The sequence below is a fragment of the Oncorhynchus keta genome, unplaced genomic scaffold, assembly GCF_023373465.1.
Source record: "Oncorhynchus keta strain PuntledgeMale-10-30-2019 unplaced genomic scaffold, Oket_V2 Un_contig_28090_pilon_pilon, whole genome shotgun sequence".
NCBI classification, from domain to species: Eukaryota; Metazoa; Chordata; class Actinopteri; order Salmoniformes; family Salmonidae; genus Oncorhynchus; species Oncorhynchus keta.
Window position 1 is genome coordinate 69,954 of NW_026285851.1, and position 27,541 is coordinate 97,494.

The following is a 27,541-nucleotide window of genomic DNA, read 5'->3' on the forward strand; positions in this document are numbered from 1 at the left end:
GACATCTCAATACAAAAACAGAACTTTAAAAATAATGATAACAAAGAGACTGAGGTTTGGTCATTGAGATAAACACTTAGTTCATCTGGTCTTTATTCCTACAGCTGTACAGAGCTCTCTCTCTCACACACACACAGTCATCATTAGAAAATATACAAACTACAAATTAAACGTTTAGGTCTACATCACAACGCACTGGATATAACAACACACTGATAATACAGTGGTGTGATCAACAACATGACATCATTCATCATCTTCCTCCTCCTCTTCGTCGCTGATGACATATTTCTTTGCCTTCTTGGGTTCCACCTCCTCCTCCTCATCCTCCTCAGCCTTCCTCTTCCCTGAACTCTCCCCTTCCTACAGAGAGAGGGGAGAAAAGAAAGAGGGGGTGAGAGAAAGAGGGGGGAGAAAAGAAAGAGGGGGGAGAAAAGAAAGAGGGGGAGAAAAGAAAGAGGGGGAGAAAAGAAAGAGGGGGGGAGAAAAGAAAGAGGGGGGAGAAAAGAAAGAGGGGGAGAAAAGAAAGAGGGGGAGAAAAGAAAGGGGGAGGGGGGAAAAGAAAGAGGGGGGGAGAGAGAAAGAGGGGGAGAAGAGAAAGAGGGGAGAGAGAGAAAGAGGGGGGAGAAAGACAGGAAAAATGTGATTTGACTCACTTCAGATCTGCCTCAACGTGCTTTGTTAGCTGAACTAGATTCCTATATGTAGTGATTCACAATGTCTCCTGCTGGTAGATTGTAGTACTGCACCCTCTGTCATCTCTCCATTCTCTCACTGTACTAACACCTGTGTGTGTGTCTCACCTCGTCAGAGTCTAGTTTCTTGGCCTTGAGCAGTCTCTGGGCTTTATCATCATCAGAACCCTCATCACTGTCAGACGAGTAGATCCGAGCACGCTCCTCTATATGGAGAGAGGAGAGAGACGGAGGAGAGGAGGGGACGGAGGAGAGGACGGAGGGGGGACGGAAGACGGAAGAGAAATGAGATGGAAGAGAGGAGAGGAGGGGGACAGAAGAGAGGAGGGGAGAGAACACATTAAAATGAGCAAATACAAACACTTTCGCTGTATCCTCCTCCCTTGTATTTGATGTGGATGTGTCTCTGTTTAGATATGGTGTGTGTGTCCTCACCCCTCAGCCCTCCTCCTCCTCCCTTGTATTTGATGTGGATGTGTCTCTGTTTAGATATGGTGTGTGTGTCCTCACCCCTCAGCCCTCCTCCTCCCTTGTATTTGATGTGGATGTGTCTCTGTTTAGATATGGTGTGTGTGTCCTCACCCCTCAGCCCCCCTCCTCCTCCCTTGTATTTGATGTGGATGTGTCTCTGTTTAGATATGGTGTGTGTGTCCTCACCCCTCAGCCCTCCTCCTCCTCCTCCCTTGTATTTGATGTGGATGTGTTTCTGTTTAGATATGGTGTGTGTGTCCTCACCCCTCAGCCCTCCTCCTCCTCCCTTGTATTTGATGTGGATGTGTCTCTGTTTAGATATGGTGTGTGTGTCCTCACCCCTCAGCCCCCCTCCTCCTCCTCCTCCTCCCTTGTATTTGATGTGGATGTGTCTCTGTTTAGATATGGTGTGTGTGTCCTCACCCCTCAGCCCTCCTCCTCCTCCCTTGTATTTGATGTGGATGTGTCTCTGTTTAGATATGGTGTGTGTGTCCTCACCCCTCAGCCCCCCTCCTCCTCCTCCTCCTCCCTTGTATTTGATGTGGATGTGTCTCTGTTTAGATATGGTGTGTGTGTCCTCACCCCTCAGCCCCCCTCCTCCTCCTCCTCCTCCCTTGTATTTGATGTGGATGTGTCTCTGTTTAGATATGGTGTGTGTGTCCTCACCCCTCAGCCCTCCTCCTCCTCCCTTGTATTTGATGTGGATGTGTTTCTGTTTAGATATGGTGTGTGTGTCCTCACCCCTCAGCCCTCCTCCTCCTCCCTTGTATTTGATGTGGATGTGTTTCTGTTTAGATATGGTGTGTGTCCTCACCCCTCAGCCCTCCTCCTCCTCCCTTGTATTTGATGTGGATGTGTTTCTGTTTAGATATGGTGTGTGTGTCCTCACCCCTCAGCCCCTCCTCCTCCTCCTCCCTTGTATTTGATGTGGATGTGTCTCTGTTTAGATATGGTGTGTGTGTCCTCACCCCTCAGCCCCCTCCTCCTCCTCCCTTGTATTTGATGTGGATGTGTCTCTGTTTAGATATGGTGTGTGTGTCCTCACCCCTCAGCCCCCTCCTCCTCCTCCCTTGTATTTGATGTGGATGTGTCTCTGTTTAGATATGGTGTGTGTGTCCTCACCCCTCAGCCCCCTCCTCCTCCTCCCTTGTATTTGATGTGGATGTGTCTCTGTTTAGATATGGTGTGTGTGTCCTCACCCCTCAGCCCCCTCCTCCTCCTCCCTTGTATTTGATGTGGATGTGTCTCTGTTTAGATATGGTGTGTGTGTCCTCACCCCTCAGCCCCCTCCTCCTCCTCCCTTGTATTTGATGTGGATGTGTCTCTGTTTAGATATGGTGTGTGTGTCCTCACCCCTCAGCCCCCTCCTCCTCCTCCCTTGTATTTGATGTGGATGTGTCTCTGTTTAGATATGGTGTGTGTCCTCACCCCTCAGCCCCCTCCTCCTCCCTTGTATTTGATGTGGATGTGTCTCTGTTTAGATATGGTGTGTGTGTCCTCACCCCTCAGCCCCCTCCTCCTCCTCCCTTGTATTTGATGTGGATGTGTCTCTGTTTAGATATGGTGTGTGTGTCCTCACCCCTCAGCCCCCTCCTCCTCCTCCCTTGTATTTGATGTGGATGTGTCTCTGTTTAGATATGGTGTGTGTGTCCTCACCCCTCAGCCCCCCCTCCTCCTCCTCCCTTGTATTTGATGTGGATGTGTCTCTGTTTAGATATGGGTGTGTGTCCTCTCCCCTCAGCCTCTCCTCCTCCTCCCTTGTATTTGATGTGGATGTGTCTCTGTTTAGATATGGTGTGTGTGTCCTCACCCCTCAGCCCTCTCCTCCTCCTCCTCCTCCCTTGTATTTGATGTGGATGTGTCTCTGTTTAGATATGGTGTGTGTGTCCTCACCCCTCAGCCCCCTCCTCCTCCTCCCTTGTATTTGATGTGGATGTGTCTCTGTTTAGATATGGTGTGTGTGTCCTCACCCCTCAGCCCTCCTCCTCCTCCCTTGTATTTGATGTGGATGTGTCTCTGTTTAGATATGGTGTGTGTGTCCTCACCCCTCAGCCCTCCTCCTCCTCCCTTGTATTTGATGTGGATGTGTTTCTGTTTAGATATGGTGTGTGTGTCCTCACCCCTCAGCCCTCCTCCTCCTCCCTTGTATTTGATGTGGATGTGTTTCTGTTTAGATATGGTGTGTGTGTCCTCACCCCTCAGCCCCCCCTCCTCCTCCTCCCTTGTATTTGATGTGGATGTGTCTCTGTTTAGAGAGGGTGTGTGTGTCCTCACCCCTCAGCCCCCTCCTCCTCCCTTGTATTTGATGTGGATGTGTTTCTGTTTAGATATGGTGTGTGTGTCCTCACCCCTCAGCCCTCCTCCTCCTCCCTTGTATTTGATGTGGATGTGTTTCTGTTTAGATATGGTGTGTGTGTCCTCACCCCTCAGCCCTCCTCCTCCTCCCTTGTATTTGATGTGGATGTGTCTCTGTTTAGATATGGTGTGTGTGTCCTCACCCCTCAGCCCCCCTCCTCCTCCTCCTCCTCCCTTGTATTTGATGTGGATGTGTTTCTGTTTAGATATGGTGTGTGTGTCCTCACCCCTCAGCCCCCCCTCCTCCTCCCTTGTATTTGATGTGGATGTGTCTCTGTTTAGATATGGTGTGTGTGTCCTCACCCCTCAGCCCTCCTCCTCCTCCTCCCTTGTATTTGATGTGGATGTGTCTCTGTTTAGATATGGTGTGTGTGTCCTCACCCCTCAGCCCTCCTCCTCCTCCCTTGTATTTGATGTGGATGTGTCTCTGTTTAGATATGGTGTGTGTGTCCTCACCCCTCAGCCCTCCTCCTCCTCCCTTGTATTTGATGTGGATGTGTCTCTGTTTAGATATGGTGTGTGTGTCCTCACCCCTCAGCCCCCCTCCTCCTCCTCCCTTGTATTTGATGTGGATGTGTCTCTGTTTAGATATGGTGTGTGTGTCCTCACCCCTCAGCCCCCTCCTCCTCCTCCCTTGTATTTGATGTGGATGTGTCTCTGTTTAGATATGGTGTGTGTGTCCTCACCCCTCAGCCCTCCTCCTCCTCCCTTGTATTTGATGTGGATGTGTCTCTGTTTAGATATGGTGTGTGTGTCCTCACCCCTCAGCCCCTCCTCCTCCTCCTCCCTTGTATTTGATGTGGATGTGTCTCTGTTTAGTTATGGTGTGTGTGTCCTCACCCTCAACCCCCCTCCTCCTCCTCCCTTGTATTTGATGTGGATGTGTCTCTGTTTAGATATGGTGTGTGTGTCCTCACCCCTCAGCCCTCCTCCTCCTCCCTTGTATTTGATGTGGATGTGTCTCTGTTTAGATATGGTGTGTGTGTCCTCACCCCTCAGCCCCCTCCTCCTCCCTTGTATTTGATGTGGATGTGTTTCTGTTTAGATATGGTGTGTGTGTCCTCACCCCTCAGCCCTCCTCCTCCTCCCTTGTATTTGATGTGGATGTGTCTCTGTTTAGATATGGTGTGTGTGTCCTCACCCCTCAGCCCCCTCCTCCTCCTCCCTTGTATTTGATGTGGATGTGTCTCTGTTTAGATATGGTGTGTGTGTCCTCACCCCTCAGCCCCCCTCCTCCTCCTCCCTTGTATTTGATGTGGATGTGTCTCTGTTTAGATATGGTGTGTGTGTCCTCACCCCTCAGCCCCCCTCCTCCTCCTCCCTTGTATTTGATGTGGATGTGTCTCTGTTTAGATATGGTGTGTGTGTCCTCACCCCTCAGCCCTCCTCCTCCTCCCTTGTATTTGATGTGGATGTGTCTCTGTTTAGATATGGTGTGTGTCCTCACCCCTCAGCCCCCCTCCTCCTCCCTTGTATTTGATGTGGATGTGTCTCTGTTTAGATATGGTGTGTGTGTCCTCACCCCTCAGCCCCCTCCTCCTCCTCCCTTGTATTTGATGTGGATGTGTCTCTGTTTAGATATGGTGTGTGTGTCCTCACCCCTCAGCCCTCCTCCTCCTCCCTTGTATTTGATGTGGATGTGTCTCTGTTTAGATATGGTGTGTGTGTCCTCACCCCTCAGCCCTCCTCCTCCTCCCTTGTATTTGATGTGGATGTGTCTCTGTTTAGATATGGTGTGTGTGTCCTCACCCCTCAGCCCTCCTCCTCCTCCCTTGTATTTGATGTGGATGTGTCTCTGTTTAGATATGGTGTGTGTGTCCTCACCCCTCAGCCCTCCTCCTCCTCCCTTGTATTTGATGTGGATGTGTCTCTGTTTAGATATGGTGTGTGTGTCCTCACCCCTCAGCCCTCCTCCTCCTCCCTTGTATTTGATGTGGATGTGTCTCTGTTTAGATATGGTGTGTGTGTCCTCACCCCTCAGCCCTCCTCCTCCTCCCTTGTATTTGATGTGGATGTGTCTCTGTTTAGATATGGTGTGTGTGTCCTCACCCCTCAGCCCCCTCCTCCTCCTCCCTTGTATTTGATGTGGATGTGTCTCTGTTTAGATATGGTGTGTGTGTCCTCACCCCTCAGCCCTCCTCCTCCTCCCTTGTATTTGATGTGGATGTGTCTCTGTTTAGATATGGTGTGTGTGTCCTCACCCCTCAGCCCCCTCCTCCTCCTCCCTTGTATTTGATGTGGATGTGTCTCTGTTTAGATATGGTGTGTGTGTCCTCACCCCTCAGCCCTCCTCCTCCTCCCTTGTATTTGATGTGGATGTGTTCTGTTTAGATATGGTGTGTGTGTCCTCACCCCTCAGCCCCCCCTCCTCCTCCTCCTACCTTGTATTTGATGTGGATGTGTCTCTGTTTAGATATGGTGTGTGTGTCCTCACCCCTCAGCCCTCCTCCTCCTCCTCCCTTGTATTTGATGTGGATGTGTCTCTGTTTAGATATGGTGTGTGTGTCCTCACCCCTCAGCCCTCCTCCTCCTCCCTTGTATTTGATGTGGATGTGTCTCTGTTTAGATATGGTGTGTGTGTCCTCACCCCTCAGCCCCCCTCCTCCTCCCTTGTATTTGATGTGGATGTGTCTCTGTTTAGATATGGTGTGTGTGTCCTCACCCCTCAGCCCTCCTCCTCCTCCTCCCTTGTATTTGATGTGGATGTGTCTCTGTTTAGATATGGTGTGTGTGTCCTCACCCCTCAGCCCTCCTCCTCCTCCCTTGTATTTGATGTGGATGTGTCTCTGTTTAGATATGGTGTGTGTGTCCTCACCCCTCAGCCCCCCTCCTCCTCCTCCCTTGTATTTGATGTGGATGTGTCTCTGTTTAGATATGGTGTGTGTGTCCTCACCCCTCAGCCCTCCTCCTCCTCCCTTGTATTTGATGTGGATGTGTCTCTGTTTAGATATGGTGTGTGTGTCCTCACCCCTCAGCCCTCCTCCTCCTCCCTTGTATTTGATGTGGATGTGTCTCTGTTTAGATATGGTGTGTGTGTCCTCACCCCTCAGCCCCCTCCTCCTCCTCCCTTGTATTTGATGTGGATGTGTCTCTGTTTAGATATGGTGTGTGTGTCCTCACCCCTCAGCCCCCTCCTCCTCCCTTGTATTTGATGTGGATGTGTCTCTGTTTAGATATGGGTGTGTGTCCTCACCCCTCAGCCCCCTCCTCCTCCTCCCTTGTATTTGATGTGGATGTGTCTCTGTTTAGATATGGTGTGTGTGTCCTCACCCCTCAGCCCTCCCCTCCTCCTCCTCCCTTGTATTTGATGTGGATGTGTCTCTGTTTAGATATGGTGTGTGTGTCCTCACCCCTCAGCCCTCCTCCTCCTCCCTTGTATTTGATGTGGATGTGTCTCTGTTTAGATATGGTGTGTGTGTCCTCACCCCTCAGCCCCCTCCTCCTCCTCCCTTGTATTTGATGTGGATGTGTCTCTGTTTAGATATGGTGTGTGTGTCCTCACCCCTCAGCCCCCTCCTCCTCCTCCCTTGTATTTGATGTGGATGTGTCTCTGTTTAGATATGGTGTGTGTGTCCTCACCCCTCAGCCCCCTCCTCCTCCTCCCTTGTATTTGATGTGGATGTGTCTCTGTTTAGATATGGTGTGTGTGTCCTCACCCCTCAGCCCTCCTCCTCCTCCTCCCTTGTATTTGATGTGGTTGTGTCTCTGTTTAGATATGGTGTGTGTGTCCTCACCCCTCAGCCCTCCTCCTCCTCCCTTGTATTTGATGTGGATGTGTCTCTGTTTAGATATGGTGTGTGTGTCCTCACCCCTCAGCCCTCCTCCTCCTCCCTTGTATTTGATGTGGATGTGTCTCTGTTTAGATATGGTGTGTGTGTCCTCACCCCTCAGCCCTCCTCCTCCTCCCTTGTATTTGATGTGGATGTGTCTCTGTTTAGATATGGTGTGTGTGTCCTCACCCCTCAGCCCTCCTCCTCCTCCTCCCTTGTATTTGATGTGGATGTGTCTCTGTTTAGATATGGTGTGTGTGTCCTCACCCCTCAGCCCTCCTCCTCCTCCCTTGTATTTGATGTGGATGTGTCTCTGTTTAGATATGGTGTGTGTGTCCTCACCCCTCAGCCCTCCTCCTCCTCCCTTGTATTTGATGTGGATGTGTCTCTGTTTAGATATGGTGTGTGTGTCCTCACCCCTCAGCCCCCTCCTCCTCCTCCCTTGTATTTGATGTGGATGTGTCTCTGTTTAGATATGGTGTGTGTGTCCTCACCCCTCAGCCCTCCTCCTCCTCCTCCCTTGTATTTGATGTGGATGTGTCTCTGTTTAGATATGGTGTGTGTGTCCTCACCCCTCAGCCCTCCTCCTCCTCCTCCCTTGTATTTGATGTGGATGTGTCTCTGTTTAGATATGGTGTGTGTGTCCTCACCCCTCAGCCCCCTCCTCCTCCTCCCTTGTATTTGATGTGGATGTGTCTCTGTTTAGATATGGTGTGTGTGTCCTCACCCCTCAGCCCTCCTCCTCCTCCCTTGTATTTGATGTGGATGTGTCTCTGTTTAGATATGGTGTGTGTGTCCTCACCCCTCAGCCCTCCTCCTCCTCCTCCCTTGTATTTGATGTGGATGTGTCTCTGTTTAGATATGGTGTGTGTGTCCTCACCCCTCAGCCCCCTCCTCCTCCTCCCTTGTATTTGATGTGGATGTGTCTCTGTTTAGATATGGTGTGTGTGTCCTCACCCCTCAGCCCCCTCCTCCTCCTCCCTTGTATTTGATGTGGATGTGTCTCTGTTTAGATATGGTGTGTGTGTCCTCACCCCTCAGCCTCCTCCTCCTCCTCCCTTGTATTTGATGTGGATGTGTCTCTGTTTAGATATGGTGTGTGTGTCCTCACCCCTCAGCCCCCTCCTCCTCCTCCCTTGTATTTGATGTGGATGTGTCTCTGTTTAGATATGGTGTGTGTGTCCTCACCCCTCAGCCCCCTCCTCCTCCTCCCTTGTATTTGATGTGGATGTGTCTCTGTTTAGATATGGTGTGTGTCCTCACCCCTCAGCCCCCTCCTCCTCCTCCCTTGTATTTGATGTGGATGTGTCTCTGTTTAGATATGGTGTGTGTGTCCTCACCCCTCAGCCCCCTCCTCCTCCTCCCTTGTATTTGATGTGGATGTGTCTCTGTTTAGATATGGTGTGTGTGTCCTCACCCCTCAGCCCCCCCTCCTCCTCCTCCCTTGTATTTGATGTGGATGTGTCTCTGTTTAGATATGGTGTGTGTCCTCACCCCTCAGCCCCCCTCCTCCTCCTCCCTTGTATTTGATGTGGATGTGTCTCTGTTTAGATATGGTGTGTGTGTCCTCACCCCTCAGCCCCCTCCTCCTCCTCCCTTGTATTTGATGTGGATGTGTCTCTGTTTAGATATGGTGTGTGTCCTCACCCCTCAGCCCCCTCCTCCTCCTCCCTTGTATTTGATGTGGATGTGTCTCTGTTTAGATATGGTGTGTGTGTCCTCACCCCTCAGCCCCCCTCCTCCTCCTCCCTTGTATTTGATGTGGATGTGTCTCTGTTTAGATATGGTGTGTGTGTCCTCACCCCTCAGCCCTCCTCCTCCTCCCTTGTATTTGATGTGGATGTGTCTCTGTTTAGATATGGTGTGTGTGTCCTCACCCCTCAGCCCCCTCCTCCTCCTCCCTTGTATTTGATGTGGATGTGTCTCTGTTTAGATATGGTGTGTGTGTCCTCACCCCTCAGCCCCCCTCCTCCTCCTCCTCCCCCCTTGTATTTGCTCTTGATGGCGGCCAGGCTGACAGACTCGTCCCCCTCCTCATCGTCGTCATAGCGATCGGGCTCCAGGTAACCGGCGCTCAGCCCTCGTTGGTGCTGCTTCTCTCTCATCCGCCGCTGTTGTCCCTCACGACGGATAGACGCACGCAGACGCTCCTCCTCTTTCTGTAGGGGGGAGACGGGTCAACGTGTTAACCCCTCAAATGAGATAAGGTGTCGTCCTGTCTATTTCAAATGTAGGAGACTGTAATCAGCAACAGAAGCCCAGTCAGTGCTTCTAGAAGCAACAGAAAGTCTGTCTCGTCTCCAGACTGTCGTTATTAAACTGAACAAAAATATAAACCTGAACATGTAAAGTGTTGGTCCCACGTTTTTAAACGAACTGATGATATAAATGATTCAAGAAATGTTCACAGATTCACAAAAAGTTTCTCTCAAATGTTGTCCACAAATGTGTTTAAATCCCTGTTATAGTGAGAATTTCTCTTTTGCCAAGATAATCCATCCACCTGACAGGTGTGGAATATCAGGAAGCTGATTAAACAGCATGATCATTACACAGGTGCACCTTGTGCTGGGGGACAATAAAAGGTCAATCTGAAATGTGCAGTTTTGCCACATAATACAACGACACAGATGTCTCAAGTTGAGGGAAATTGGCATTCTGACTGCAGGAATGTCCTGAGAATTTGATGTTAATTTCTCTACCATCAAGCACCTCTGTAACATCGTCTTAGAGAATTTGGCAGTACGTCCAACCGGCCTTACAAACGCACCAGCCCAGGACCTTCACATCAGACTTCTTCACCTGCGGGATAGTCTGAAACCTGCCACGCAGACAAACTGTGGGTTTGTACAACAGTTCTGTACAAACGGTCAGAAACCGTCTCAGGGAAGCTCATCTGAGTGTTCGTCATCCTCACCGGGGTCTTGACTTGACTGCAGTTCAGTTGTAACCGACTTCAGTGGAACGAATGCTCCCCTTGATACACAGGAGTTTCAGCTGCACCAGGCAGATGGCAGACAGGAGTTTGCTGTACCAGGCAGATGGCACACAGGAGTTTCAACTGCACCAGGCAGATGGCACACAGGAGTTTCAACTGTACCAGGCAGATGGCACACAGGAGTTTCAGCTGTACCAGGCAGATGGCAGACAGGAGTTTCAGCTGTACCAGGCAGATGGCACACGGAACTGTACCAGGCAGATGGCACACGGAACTGTACCAGGCAGATGGCACACGGAACTGTACCAGGCAGATGGCACACAGGAGTTTCTGTACCAGGCAGATGGCACACAGGAGCTGTACCAGGCAGATGGCACCAGGCAGACAGACAGGAGTTTCAACTGTACCAGGCAGATGGCACACAGGAGTTTCAGCTGTACCAGGCAGATGGCAGACAGGAGTTTCAGCTGTACCAGGCAGATGGCAGAGTTTCAGCTGTACCAGGCAGATGGCACAGGAGTTTCTGTACCAGGCAGATGCACCAGGCAGATGGCAGACAGGAGTTTCAGCTGTACCAGGCAGATGGCACACAGGAGTTTCAGCTGTCACCAGGCAGATGGCACACAGGGTTTCAGTTACCAGGCAGATGGCACAGGAGTTTCAGCTGTACCAGGCAGATGGCACACAGGAGTTTCAGCTGTACCAGGCAGATGGCAGACAGGAGTTTCAGCTGTACCAGGCAGATGGCACACAGGAGTTTCAGCTGTACCAGGCAGATGGCACACAGGAGTTTCAACTGTACCAGGCAGATACCAGGCAGATAGCAGACAGGAGTTTCAGCTGTACCAGATGGCACACAGGAGTTTCAGCTGTACCAGGCAGATAGCAGAGTACCAGGCAGCAGACAGGAGTTTCAGCTGTACCAGGCAGATGGCAGACAGGAGTTTCAGCTGTACCAGGCAGATGGCACACAGGAGTTTCAGCTGTACCAGGCAGATGGCACAGGACAGGCTGTACCAGGCAGATGGCACACAGGAGTTTCAACTGTACCAGGCAGATGGCACACAGGAGTTTCAGCTGTACCAGGCAGATGGCACACAGGAGGCACCAGGCAGATGGCAGACAGGAGTTTCAGCTGTACCAGGCAGATGGCACACAGGAGTTTCAGCTGTACCAGGCAGATGGCACACAGGAGTTTCAGCTGTACCAGGCAGATGGCACACAGGAGTTTCAGCTGTACCAGACAGGAGTTTCAGCTGTACCAGGCAGATGGCACACAGGAGTTTCAGGCAGATGGCACACAGGCTGTACCAGGCAGATGGCACACAGGAGTTTCAGCTGTACCAGGCAGATGGCACACAGGAGTTTCAGCTGTACCAGGCAGATGGCACACAGGAGTTTCAGCTGTACCAGGCAGATGGCACACAGGAGTTTCAGCTGTACCAGGCAGATGGCACACAGGAGTTTCAGCTGTACCAGGCAGATGGCAGACAGGAGTTTCAGCTGTACCAGGCAGATGGCACACAGGAGTTTCAGCTGTACCAGGCAGATGGCACACAGGAGTTTCAGCTGTACCAGGCAGATAGCAGACAGGAGTTTCAGCTGTACCAGGCAGATAGCAGACAGGAGTTTCAGCTGTACCAGGCAGATGGCAGACAGGAGTTTCAGCTGTACCAGACAGATGGCAGACAGGAGTTTCAGCTGTACCAGGCAGATGGCACACAGGAGTTTCAGCTGTACCAGGCAGATGGCACACAGGAGTTTCAGCTGTACCAGGCAGATGGCACACAGGAGTTTCAGCTGTACCAGGCAGATAGCAGACAGGAGTTTCAGCTGTACCAGTCAGATGGCACACAGGAGTTTCAGCTGTACCAGGCAGATGGCAGACAGGAGTTTCAGCTGTACCAGGCAGATGGCACACAGGAGTTTCAGCTGTACCAGGCAGATGGCACACAGGAGTTTCAGCTGTACCAGGCAGATGGCACACAGGAGTTTCAGCTGTACCAGACAGATGGCAGACAGGAGTTTCAGCTGTACCAGGCAGATGGCAGACAGGAGTTTCAGCTGTACCAGGCAGATGGCAGACAGGAGTTTCAGCTGCACCAGGCAGATAGCAGACAGGAGTTTCAGCTGTACCAGGCAGATGGCACACAGGAGTTTCAGCTGTACCAGGCAGATGGCACACAGGAGTTTCAACTGTACCAGGCAGATGGCACACAGGAGTTTCAGCTGTACCAGGCAGATGGCACACAGGAGTTTCAGCTGTACCAGACAGATGGCACACAGGAGTTTCAGCTGTACCAGGCAGATGGCACACAGGAGTTTCAGCTGTACCAGGCAGATGGCACACAGGAGTTTCAGCTGTACCAGGCAGATGGCAGACAGGAGTTTCAGCTGTACCAGGCAGATGGCACACAGGAGTTTCAGCTGCACCAGGCAGATGGCACACAGGAGTTTCAGCTGTACCAGGCAGATGGCACACAGGAGTTTCAGCTGTACCAGACAGATGGCAGACGGCATGTGTGGTGTTGTGTGGGCGAGCGGTTTGCTGATGTCAACGTTGTGAACAGAGGACACACACCAGGATGGTATGGGGGCAGGCATAAACTATGAACAACGAACACAATTGCATTTTCAATCAATGGAAATCTGAATGCACAGAGATACCGTGACGAGATCCTGAGGTTCGTTGTCGTGGCATTCATCCGCCGCCATCACCTCATAATTCAGCATGATAACGCACGGCCCCATGTCACAAGGATCTGTACACAGTTCCTGGAAGCTGAACATTTCCCAGTTCTTCCATGGCCTGCATGCTCACCAGACACGTCACCCATTGAGCATGTTTGGGATGCTCTGGATCAACATATACGACAGCGTGTTCCAGTTCCCGACCATATCCAGCAACTTCCCACAGCCATTGAAGAGGAGTGGGACAACATTCCACAGGCCACAATCAGCAGCCTGATTAACTCTATGTGAAGGAGATGTGTCACGCTGCATGAGGCAAATGGTCACACCAGATACTGACTTGTTCTCTTTATCGAAGGTATCTGTGACCAACAGATTCATATCTGTATTCCCAGTCATGTCACATCCATAGATTAGGGCCTAATGCATTTATTTCAATTGACTGATTTACTTATATGAACTGTAACTCAGTAAAATCTTTTAAAATCGTTTTTGCGTTAATATTTTTGTTGCGTGTAGTTCTGCTAACATTACACCACACATCTCATAACCTTATTACATGACATCCTATATGAAATGACACAGTCCAGCGTGTGTCACCTTGATCATCTCGTTGCGTTGAGACTCGGGGTCTCGTCCAGCCATGGGCAGTATTCTGATCTTCTGGGTCTTCGAGCAGCGGTCAGCCAGAGACAGGGTCATCTTCCTGTGGGTGGCGCTGTCTGTGGAGTGGGGTCTGGAGAGAAAACACACAATAACAGCTTTATATCTCAAATCAGACATTCATGTTTGTTACTTTAAACTGAAAGAGGAACAGCGTCTCATAATACTGTACCAAAACAAGTCCCGTTCTAATACTGAACCAAATCAAGTCCCATTCTAATACTGTACCAAATCAAGTCCCATTCTAATACTGAACCAAATCAAGTCCCATTCTAATACTGAACCAAATCAAGTCCCATTCTATTGTAATACTGTACCAAATCAAGTCCCATTCTAATACTGAACCAAATCAAGTCCCATTCTAATACTGAACCAAATCAAGTCCCATTCTAATACTGTACCAAATCAAGTCCCATTCTATTGTAATACTGTACCAAATCAAGTCCCATTCTAATACTGTACCAAAACAAGTCCCGTTCTAATACTGAACCAAATCAAGTCCCATTCTAATACTGTACCAAATCAAGTCCCATTCTAATACTGAACCAAATCAAGTCCCATTCTAATACTGAACCAAATCAAGTCCCATTCTATTGTAATACTGTACCAAATCAAGTCCCATTCTATTGTAATACTGTACCAAATCAAGTCCCATTCTAATACTGTACCAAATCAAGTCCCATTCTAATACTGAACCAAATCAAGTCCCATTCTAATACTGAACCAAATCAAGTCCCATTCTATTGTAATACTGTACCAAATCAAGTCCCATTCTATTGTAATACTGTACCAAATCAAGTCCCATTCTAATACTGTACCAAAACAAGTCCCGTTCTAATACTGAACCAAATCAAGTCCCATTCTATTACTGTACCAAAACAAGCCCCATTCTAATACTGAACCAAATCAAGTCCCATTCTAATACTGAACCAAATCAAGTCCCATTCTAATACTGTACCAAAACAAGTCCCATTCTAATACTGAACCAAATCAAGCCCCATTCTAATACTGAACCAAATCAAGTCCCATTCTAATACTGTACCAAAACAAGTCCCGTTCTAATACTGTACCAAATCAAGCCCCATTCTAATACTGAACCAAATCAAGTCCCATTCTATTGTAATACTGTACCAAATCAAGTCCCATTCTAATACTGTACCAAAACAAGTCCCATTCTAATACTGAACCAAATCAAGTCCCATTCTAATACTGAACCAAATCAAGTCCCATTCTATTGTAATACTGTACCAAATCAAGTCCCATTCTATTGTAATACTGTACCAAAACAAGTCCCGTTCTAATACTGTACCAAATCAAGTCCCGTTCTAATACTGAACCAAATCAAGTCCCATTCTAATACTGTACCAAAACAAGTCCCGTTCTAATACTGTACCAAATCAAGCCCCATTCTAATACTGAACCAAATCAAGTCCCATTCTATTGTAATACTGTACCAAATCAAGTCCCATTCTAATACTGTACCAAAACAAGTCCCGTTCTAATACTGAACCAAATCAAGTCCCATTCTATTGTAATACTGTACCAAAACAAGTCCCGTTCTAATACTGTACCAAAACAAGTCCCATTATATTCTAATACTGTACCAAAACAAGTCCCATTATATTCTAATACTGTACCAAATCAAGTCCCATTCTAATACTGAACCAAATCAAGTCCCATTCTATTGTAATACTGTACCAAAACAAGTCCCGTTCTATTGTAATACTGAACCAAATCAAGTCCCATTCTAATACTGTACCAAATCAAGTCCCATTCTATTGTAATACTGTACCAAATCAAGTCCCATTCTATTGTAATACTGTACCAAAACAAGTCCCATTCTAATACTGTACCAAATCAAGTCCCATTCTATTGTAATACTGTACCAAAACAAGTCCCGTTCTAATACTGTACCAAAACAAGTCCCATTATATTCTAATACTGTACCAAAACAAGTCCCATTATATTCTAATACTGAACCAAATCAAGTCCCATTCTATTGTAATACTGAACCAAATCAAGTCCCATTCTATTGTAATACTGAACCAAATCAAGTCCCATTCTAATACTGAACCAAATCAAGTCCCATTCTATTGTAATACTGTACCAAAACAAGTCCCATTCTAATACTGAACCAAATCAAGTCCCATTCTATTGTAATACTGTACCAAAACAAGTCCCATTCTATTGTAATACTGTACCAAAACAAGTCCCATTCTATTGTAATACTGTACCAAAACAAGTCCCATTCTATTGTAATACTGTACCAAAACAAGTCCCATTCTATTGTAATACTGTACCAAAACAAGTCCCATTCTATTGTAATACTGTACCAAAACAAGTCCTGTTCTATTGTAATACTGTACCAAAACAAGTCCCGTTCTAATACTGTACCAAAACAAGTCCCATTCTATTGTAATACTGTACCAAAACAAGTCCCGTTCTATTGTAATACTGTACCAAAACAAGTCCCATTCTATTGTAATACTGTACCAAAACAAGTCCCGTTCTAATACTGTACCAAAACAAGTCCCGTTCTATTGTAATACTGTACCAAAACAAGTCCGTTCTATTGTAATACTGTACCAAAACAAGTCCCGTTCTATTGTAATACTGTACCAAAACAAGTCCCATTCTATTGTAATACTGTACCAAAACAAGTCCCGTTCTATTGTAATACTGTACCAAAACAAGTCCCATTCTATTGTAATACTGTACCAAAACAAGTCCCATTCTATTGTAATACTGTACCAAAACAAGTCCCGTTCTATTGTAATACTGTACCAAAACAAGTCCCATTCTATTGTAATACTGTACCAAAACAAGTCCCGTTCTAATACTGTACCAAAACAAGTCCCGTTCTAATACTGTACCAAAACAAGTCCCGTTCTATTACTGTACCAAAACAAGTCCTGTTCTAATACTGTACCAAAACAAGTCCCTATTCTAATACTGTACCAAAACAAGTCTAATACCCAAAACGTTCTCAGCTTAGATACTGTGTTGTTCACTATATTCCATCTGGAGGGAGCTCAGATTAGATACTGTGTTGTTGTCCACTATTCCATCTGGATGGAGCTCAGCTTAGATACTGTGTTGTCCACTATTCCATCTGGAGGGAGCTCAGCTTAGATACTGTGTTGTTGTTCACTATTCCATCTGGACGGAGCTCAGCTTAGATACTGTGTTGTTCACTATTCCATCTGGATGGAGCTCAGCTTAGATACTGTGTTGTTCACTATTCCATCTGGATGGAGCTCAGCTTAGATACTGTGTTGTTGTCCACTATTCCATCTGGATGGAGCTCAGTTTAGATACTGTGTTGTTCACTATTCCATCTGGACGGAGCTCAGATTAGATACTGTGTTGTTCACTATTCCATCTGGATGGAGCTCAGCTTAGATACTGTGTTGTTGTTCACTATTCCATCTGGACGGAGCTCAGCTTAGATACTGTGTTGTTGTCCACTATTCCATCTGGAGGGAGCTCAGCTTAGATACTGTGTTGTTCACTATTCCATCTGGACGGAGCTCAGCTTAGATACTGTGTTGTTGTTCACTATTCCATCTGGATGGAGCTCAGCTTAGATACTGTGTTGATGTTCACTATTCCATCTGGAGGGAGCTCAGTTTAGATACTGTGTTGTTGTTCACTATTCCATCTGGACGGAGCTCAGCTTAGATACTGTGTTGTTCACTATTCCATCTGGACGGAGCTCAGCTTAGATACTGTGTTGTTCACTATTCCATCTGGACGGAGCTCAGCTTAGATACTGTGTTGTTGTTCACTATTCCATCTGGATGGAGCTCAGCTTAGATACTGTGTTGTTGTTCACTATTCCATCTGGACGGAGCTCAGCTTAGATACTGTGTTGTTGTTCACTATTCCATCTGGAGGGAGCTCAGTTTAGATACTGTGTTGTTGTCCACTATTCCATCTGGATGGAGCTCAGCTTAGATACTGTGTTGTTCACTATTCCATCTGGACGGAGCTCAGCTTAGATACTGTGTTGTTGTTCACTATTCCATCTGGACGGAGCTCAGCTTAGATACTGTGTTGTTCACTATTCCATCTGGACGGAGCTCAGCTTAGATACTGTGTTGTTGTTCACTATTCCATCTGGACGGAGCTCAGCTTAGATACTGTGTTGTTGTTCACTATTCCATCTGGACGGAGCTCAGCTTAGATACTGTGTTGTTCACTATTCCATCTGGACGGAGCTCAGCTTAGATACTGTGTTGTTCACTATTCCATCTGGACGGAGCTCAGCTTAGATACTGTGTTGTTCACTATTCCATCTGGACGGAGCTCAGCTTAGATACTGTGTTGTTGTCCACTATTCCATCTGGAGGGAGCTCAGTTTAGATACTGTGTTGTTGTTCACTATTCCATCTGGACTGAGCTCAGCTCAGATACTGTGTGTTGTTCACTATTCCATCTGGATGGAGCTCAGCTTAGATACTGTGTTGTTTCACTATTCCATCTGGATGGAGCTCAGTTTAGATACTGTGTTGTTGTTCACTATTCCATCTGGATGGAGCTCAGCTTAGATACTGTGTTGTTGTTCACTATTCCATCTGGATGGAGCTCAGTTTAGATACTGTGTTGTTGTTCACTATTCCATCTGGACGGAGCTCAGCTTAGATACTGTGTTGTTCACTATTCCATCTGGATGGAGCTCAGCTTAGATACTGTGTTGTTGTTCACTATTCCATCTGGACAGAACTCAGCTTAGATACTGTGTTGTTGTTCACTATTCCATCTGGACTTTGAGCTCAGCTCAGATACTGTGTTGTTCACTATTCCATCTGGACAGCTCAGCTTAGAGGTGACTGTGTTCTTGAACACACTGTCCATGTTCACAGAGTTCCATCTGAGATACTGTGTTGTTCACTATACCATCAAACAGCTCAGGTGGAGAGACATGTGTGGAGACTGTTCACTATTCCATCTGGATGGAGCTCAGCTTAGATACTGTGTTGTTGTTCACTATTCCATCTGGACGAGCTCAGTGGAGAGATACTGTGGAGTTGTTCACTATTCCATCTGGAGGAGCTCACCTGGAGATACTGTGTTGTGTCACTATTCCATCAAACACGGAGCTCCCAGGTTAGATACTGTGTTGTTGTTCACTATTCCATCTGGACGGAGCTCAGGTTAGATACTGCTGTTGTTGTTCACTATTCCATCTGGACGGAGCTCAGGTTAGATACTGTGTTGTTGTTCACTATTCCATCTGGATGGAGCTACCCAGGCTTAGATACTGTGTGAGACAGAACACATCAAACACCTGATGGACCCAGGTGGAGAGACATGTATGACAGAACACATCAACATAGACAGTGTGTGTGTATAGACAGTGTTACCTGAAGGTGAGTTTGGTCTTGAACACAGCCTGTCCCTGTAGTCCAGTTCCTTGTCTGATGAACAGGTGGTTGTGGTCTCCTTGGAGAGGAGCTTTATACACATCAAACACCTCGTTACCCAGGTGGAGAGACATGCTGTGGAGACAGAACACATCAAACACCTCGTTACCCAGGTGGAGAGACATGCTGTGGAGACAGAACACATCAAACACCTCGTTACCCAGGTGGAGAGACATGCTGTGGAGACAGAACACATCCACAGATACATACACATGTAAACACACATTTCCCCATTGTTAAATCAATGTATTAATTATTCAAGCACAATCATCAGGAGTCCAGCGTTACTCCTCTTCATCAGGAGTCCAGCGTTACTCCTCTTCAGCTGTCCCAGCGTTACTCCTCTCATCAGGAGTCCCAGCGTTACTCCTCTTCATCAGAGTCCAGCGTTACTCCTCTTCATCAGCTGTCCAGCGTTACTCCTCTTCATCAGCTGTCCAGCGTTACTCCTCTTCATCAGAGTCCAGCGTTACTCCTCTTCATCAGCTGTCCAGCGTTACTCCTCTTCATCAGCCCTCTGAGGGTCTTGTGGACTTGTGTGTGTGTGTGTATGTGTGTATGTGCTGACCTGCCGTCAGACCACTTCATCACGATGCGGGCGTTACTCCTCTGCTCTCGTTCCCCTCCTCGTCTTTCTTGGCTCTCCACCGGATAGTATTCTCAACCTGAACACAGAACACTGTTACATCACAACACTGTTACATCACACAGAACACTGTTACATCACTCAGAACACTGTTACATCACTCAGAACACTGTTACATCACTCAGAACACTGTTACATCACACAGAACACTGTTACATCACTCAGAACACTGTTACATCACTCAGAACACTGTTACATCACACAGAACACTGTTCTCAACCTGTTACACACAGAACACTGTTACATCACTCAGAACACTGTTACATCACACAGAACACTGTTACATCACACAGAACACTGTTACATCACTCAGAACACTGTTACATCACTCAGAACACTGTTACATCACTCAGAACACTGTTACATCACACAGAACACTGTTACATCACACAGAACACTGTTACATCACACAGAACACTGTTACATCACAGAACAGAACACTGTTACATCACACAGAACACTGTTACATCACACAGAACACTGTTACATCACTCAGAACACTGTTACATCACTCAGAACACTGTTACATCACAGAACACTGTTACATCACACCACAACACTGTCACATCACACACAACACTGTCACATGTCACAACACTGTCACATCAACACACAACACTGTCACATCACACCACAACACTGTCACATCACACCACAACACTGTCACATCAATACACAACACTGTCACATCAAAACACAACACTGTCACATCAACTCACAACACTGTCACATCAACTACACAACACTGTCACATCAATACACAACACTGTCACATCAATACACAACACTGTCACATCACATCACATCAAAACACTGTCACATCAATACAACACTGTCACATCAATACACAACACTGTCACATCAATACACAACACTGTCACATCAATACACAACACTGTCACATCACAACACACACAATACTGTCACATCACACACACAGGGCAAGAACTGAGCACACACACACCTTCAGTTTGAGCCTGGTCCGTCCCTCTTCATCCAACATCTCCTCATCCTCAAACTCATCTTCATAGTACTGGGAGTCAAAGGGTCTGAACAGAGAGGAACACACACATCACATCAGACAGAGTTCAGAGAGAAGACACTGCTTCTACCTATCCAGACCCTTCTCATCCGAAAACATGGAATGCTCAGGGGAAGGTCAGGGTTAGGGTCCGGGGGGTGTCAGGGTCTAGGGTCAGGGGGAGGGTCAGTAAGTGAACTGGGACCATCTGGGGTGAGTCTAACCTGGGCTCAACGGAGAGGAAGTTGGGTAGTTTGACGAAGTAGAGGTCTGATCCTAGATCAGTGCTGACTTTAGGAATCTCCACCTCGATACGAGTCTCTGGGACGGGCTCCTCCTCAGCCTGCTCCCCTTCCATACCATCCTCTTGGTCCTGGGGAGACACACACACACACACACACAGAGACACACACACAGAGACACACACACACACACACACACACACACACACACACAGAGAGACACACACACACACACACAGAGACACACACACACACAGAGACACACACACACACACACACACACACACACACACACAGAGACACACACACACACACACACACACACACAGAGACACACACACACACAGAGACACACACACACACACACAGAGAGGACACACACACACACACACAGAGAGAGACACACACACAGAGAGAGACACACACACACAGAGAGAGACACACACACACACAGAGAGAGACACACACACACAGAGAGACACACACACACACACAGAGAGAGACACACACACACAGAGAGACACACACACACAGAGAGAGACACACACACACACAGAGAGACACACACACACACAGAGAGACACACACACACAGAGAGAGACACACACACACAGAGAGAGACACACACACAGAGAGAGACACACACACACAGAGAGAGACACACACACACACACAGAGACACACACACACACAGAGAGACACACACACACAGAGAGACACACACACACAGAGAGACACACACACACACACACACACAGAGAGAGACACACACACACAGAGAGAGACACACACACAGAGAGAGACACACAAACACAGAGAGAGACACACACACAAACTCTTCATTATTAGTTCTTGTAACATGCAGAGGTAAAGTGTCTCTCACCAGGGGTTGTTCTGGAGTGGGGGGTAAAGTGTGTCTCACCAGGGGTTGTTCTGGAGTGGGGGGTAAAGTATGTCTCACCAGGGGTTGTTCTGGAGTGTGTCTCACCAGGGGTTGTCCTGGAGTGGGGGGTCAAGGGTGTCTCACCAGGGGTTGTCCTGGAGTGGGGGGTCAAGTGTGTCTCACCAGGGGTTGTCCTGGAGTAGGAGGTTTCTCAGCATCACTGTCTGATGAGATGTCGTCTGCCTCTCCAAACAGGTCGTCTGCTGCTGGTTTCTTACCTGAGGAAGAGATGGAGAAAGAGGAGTCCTGAACCCTAACCTTTGACCCGTACCAGGTAGAAGTGGAACATGGAGGGATTATACCCTGACCCCTCCGCCTCCTCAAAGTGCATCGGAGTCGGCTTGGGTGGTATCCAGACTGTCATACCGACCGGGTGCCATCCTGGGATATTCAGTAATACCGGCACTGAACACAAGGGGCGCTGTTTTCAAAACCCACTGAGCCTCTGCAATATGGAGGTTACCAATGCTAATAAGTACATGTGAAATCCCATAGTGAATGCTAGCTAAATGCTAACGAGCGCATTGCGAACTTTTTAGTCTCTGAAACTATTTGCAGAACAGACAATAGCGTTCTCCTGACCATCTAGGGGATTCTCCTGACCCACGAGGGGATTCTCCTGACCCACGAGGGGATTCTCCTGACCCACTAGGGGATTCTCCTGACCCACGAGGGGATTCTCCTGACCCACGAGGGGATTCTCCTGACCCACGAGGGGATTCTCCTGACCCACGAGGGGATTCTCCTGACCCACGAGGGGATTCTCCTGACCCACGAGGGGATTCTCCTGACCCACTAGGGGATTCTCCTGACCCACTAGGGGATTCTCCTGACCCACTAGGGGATTCTCTTCTGTTATCAAGCAAAACTTGATTTTGGAAGAAACTAACCACTTAGCTAGATAACTAGCTACTAAATTAGCAAACCAAAATGCACAACTGCAGAGCATTTAGCACCTTTTAGAAAGTCAACTTAATAGTGAGAAGATATTTAGCTGTCAAATATGTGTAACTACATCTCCTGGCTCATGCTGCACAACAGTGAGTGACTCAAGGGTCCAGAATGTAAAATAATGTGACAGGAGACAAAGCAGACCACCAAGCGTATTGCAAGTTGACTGCAGTACATAAAAAGTAGCTACAAATATTCTAATTTATTAAATAAATGAGATAGTTACAACGTTATTGCAAAACCATCCTGTGGCTATTTCCAAATAGCACCAGGATACGGTATCCTGTATATATCAGGGTTCCTCAAATGGCGGCCCACTGGCCAAACGGTTTTTATTTAAGTTGAACTAATTATTTTTTATTTTTTACATAAAAGCCTAAAAACACCAGGAAATCAGCTCCAAGTGATTTTAATTCTGGAAAATCGGGTTCCCAAGTATTCCCATGCATTATGCATACAAATGTAAGCAAGGTTTGAAATTATGATGTTTTAGTCAAATATTATCTGCGTTTGGGTTTTTTGTGGTCAATTTGCAGTCTACAAATGATTTGTAATTATGTTCGGACCCATCCGAACATCCACTCAAGAATAATATTTTTATATATATATATTTTTTTAAATCAGCCTGAAACTAGTTGATGATCCCTGGTATATATGATATATACCGGCCAAGCCTACACCAGGAGGGATCTTCTCCTCTAGTAATGTGTTGAGGAGACCTCCTATAGGACTCTTCAGATTAGGGTTGCATTTTTCTAAATACCCAAGTTTTCCAGAATTCCCGGTTGGAAGACTCCCGGATTCAGGCGGGGATAAGCAGGAAATCCGGAATCCTCCAACCAGGATTTCTGGAAAACCAGGGATTTTTGGGAAAGTTATTTTTGCAACCAGCCTTCAGATCTAGGTTTACCTTTACCCTTCTTCTTGGCTCCAACGTCGCTGTCAGAGTCTGAGCCAGACGCCGCCATCTTCTTCTTCTTGGCTCCAACGTCGCTGTCAGAGTCTGAGCCAGACGCCGCCATCTTCTTCTTGGCTCCAACGTCGCTGTCAGAGTCTGAGCCAGACGCCGCCGCCATCTTCTTCTTGGCTCCAACGTCGCTGTCAGAGTCTGAGCCAGACGCCGCCATCTTCTTCTTGGCTCCAACATCGCTGTCAGAGTCCGAGGCAGATGCCATCTTCTTGTTCTTCCGTCCGACGAAGTCATCCTCGCTGTCACTGCCCTTCGCAGACTCTGAAGCACACACACACACACACATCATTTAATTATTATAATTCTCCTGTAGACTTCCAGTCATTGCTCAAACAAAGATTAAAGATAATTTTACTGGTCAATTGCACACAAGGTCCAATCAAAATGTTACTTCCTTTTAACCCAAGCCCTCTGAAAGAAGACACATAAACATACAGGGCATTCTGAATGTATTCAGACCCCTTGACTTTTTCCACATTTTGTTACGTTACAGTCTTACTCTAAAATTCATTAAATTATTTTGACAGGATTGTATCGAGGTACAGATCTGAGGGAAGGGAACCAAAAAAATGTCTGAAGCATTTAAGGTCCAAGAACACAGTGGCCTCCATCATTCTTAAATGGAAGAAGTTTGGAACCACCAAGACTCTTCCTAGAGCTGGCCGCCCGGTCAAACTGAGCAGTCGGGGGAGAAGGGCGTTGGTCAGGGAGGTGACCAAGAATCCAATGGTCACTCTGACAGAGCTACAGAGTTCCTCTGTGGAGATTGGAGAACCTTCCAGAAGGACAACCAACTCTACAGCACTTCACCAATCAGGCCTTTATGGTAGAGTGGCCAGACAGAAGCCACTCCTAGGTAAAAGGCACATGACAGCCCACTTGGATTTTGCCAAAAGGCACCAAAAGGATTTTTAGACCATGAGAAAAAATATTTTCTGGTTTGATGAAACCAAGATTGAACTCTTTGGCCTGAATGCCAAGTGTCACGTCTGGATGAAACCTGGCACCATCCCTACGGTGAAGCATTAGGGTGGCAGCATCATGCTGTGGGGATGTTTTTCAGCGGCAGGGACTGGGAGACTGACTAGGATCGAGGAAAAGATGAATGGAGCAAAGTACGTGCTCGAAAGTGCTCAGGACCTCAGCCTGGGGCGAAGGTTCACATTCTAACAGGACAACATCCCTAAGCACACAGCCAAGACAACGGAGGAGTGACTTCGGGACAAGTTTCTGAATGTCCTTGAGGGGCCCATACAAATCCCGGACATGAACCCGATCCAACATCTCTGGAGAGACCTGAAAAAGCTGTGCAGCGATGCTCCACAACCAACACGATAGAGCTTGAGAGGATCTGCAGAGAATAATGGGAGAAACTCCTCAAATACAGGTGTGACAAGCTTGTAACGTCATACCCAAGAAGACTCATGGCTGTAATCGCTGCCAAAGGTGCTGCCACAAAGTACTGTGTAAAAGGTCTGAATACTTATGTAGATATAATATTTCAGTTTTTTTTTGTCATTATGGGTTATTGTGTGTAGATTGATGACAGAAATGTATTTAATCCATTTTAGAATAAGGCTGTAATGTAACAAAATGTGGAAAAAGCCAAGGGGTCTGAATACTTTCCCAATGCGTTGTGTAGAGGTTTTTTAGTGGTAAGGGGAGCTGCCAGACTGGGTTCACAGGGAACAGCTGCTGTGGGGGGTTAAGTGCCTTGTTCAAGGGCACAGCAGCAACCAATGGCATATAGGATGTGATACAACAGTATCATATTGATAAAGCTTGATAGAGTACATTAATACAAGAGAAAAGCCGATGTTGCTGAAGGTTGCTACAGTTTTCTTTTCAAACTCCAAGGCTGATCTAGTGAGTGGCTAGAGGAAGGTCCTTCAGACCACACACACACACACACACACACACACACACACACACACACACTTTCTTCAATACCTGACTTCTTCCTGCTCCTGTGCCCCGCCCCGTCCTCATCAGAATTCTCTCGCTCTTCGTCCGATTGGTGCCGCTTCTTCTCCTCCTCTTCCTCATCCTCTGATTGGTCACTCTTAGCCCCTCCTCCCCACTTTTCATCATCTGATTGGTTCTCCTTGCCTGACCCCTCCCCATCTGAGTGGGGGGTTCCGGGCCCTGAGTGGGGGGTGCCGGGCCCTGAGTGGGGGGTGCCAGGGTCTGACAGGGGGTTCCGGGGTCTGACATGGGGGTGCCGGGGTCTGACAGGGGGTGCCGGGCGCGGAGTGGGGGTGCCGGGCGCGGAGTGGGGGTGCCGGGAGCCGAGTGGGGGTGCCGGGAGCCGAGTGGGGGTGCCGGGAGCGAGTGGGGGTGCCGGGAGCCGAGTGGGGGTGCCGGGAGCCGAGTGGGGGTGCCGGGAGCAGAGTGGGGGTGCCGGGAGCAGAGTGGGGGTGCCGGGAGCAGAGTGGGGGTGCCGGGAGCAGAGTGAGGGGTGCCGGGAGCCGAGTGGGGGTGCCGGGAGCTGAGTGGGGGTGCCGGGAGCCGAGTGGGGGTGCCGGGGTCGCTATGGATACTGGCAGGAAAACAAGTTATTATGCATTATGTACATTCCAATGAAATTTGTTTTTCACTCAAAGTGCTTTCAATACCAGATGAAAAAGCACTAGCCTATATAAAACCATTTCATAATCATTCCTCCTCACCTCTTCTCAGAGCGAACACTGCCCCTCCCAGACCTGGGGCTCCCCACCCCCGATACTGGACTGCCTGCCTCTGACCTTCGATCTCCATCTTCCTCCTCTTCCTCCCGGTGCCCTCTCTCCGACCCACTGTGCTGCTCCGCGTCTGACTGGTCATTGTCCTCGGGCTCCGAGTGCATGCTGGCATCCGACTGGTTTCCTGAGCGTTCCGACAGGTTTGATTGGTTGTCGCTGTGTCGGCTTTGGCGTTCCTCTTCACTGTCATCCCCAAACAGCTCCTGGTTCATAGAGTTATACCATGTCATTATTGTGGTTAAGAGTGTTTCCTGTGTGTGTGTGTGTATGTACTGAAACAACTGGACCTCACCTTGGTGTTGGGCTTTCCCCCATCTTGTCCATCATCATCATCATCTCTCCCGCTGTCGCTGCCGGAGGCGTTACTATGGGAACGGGACCGGGGCATCTCCGGCTCAGATTCAGAACCTGAACCAGAGCCAGACGCCACTGCTGAGACCACTGCACACACACACACACACACACACACACACACACACAGAGACAGTCATGTTAGCTTTCAGCAGAGGGGAAATGTACATGAATGTGAAATAAACACAAATACTAACGTTAGCTACGCACGCCCTATGGGGAGCTTGAATGGTTAGCTAGCTAACGTTAATGTGCTGGACCAAGTATGTACTGGCTATATTGGTTCTAGTTAGGTTGTTGATGGATATTCTCAAAGGTCCTCTTTACTAACGTTAGCTACTTGTTAGCCACTTAACGTTAGCTTCGCTAGCATCAGCCAACCGGCCTTAGCTAGATCACATTAGCTAACTTACTAGCTGTAACTGCATAAAGCTATTCATCAAGCGTAACTTTAGACGTGTTTAGCTAACTTTTCGGAACAGCATTTTGATGGCTAACTTCACCTCTTTGTTCGTTGTCACTGTCCCCATCACTACCGAACAGTTCGTCCATGTCCGCCATTTCTTTCGATGAGGACGAACCGGATGTGACAGATGAGCGTTTTGCCAGTTCAGCGCGACACGATTAACTGCGTTGAATATCCACCGGGTGGCGGCAGATGAGCGCT

General features: G+C 47.9%; 1 pseudogene; it reads right to left on the reverse strand.

Moving 5' to 3' along the window:
* Positions 1-55: 55 nt before the first annotated feature.
* LOC127923054 (RNA polymerase-associated protein LEO1-like) lies at positions 56-27,541 on the reverse strand (annotated as a pseudogene).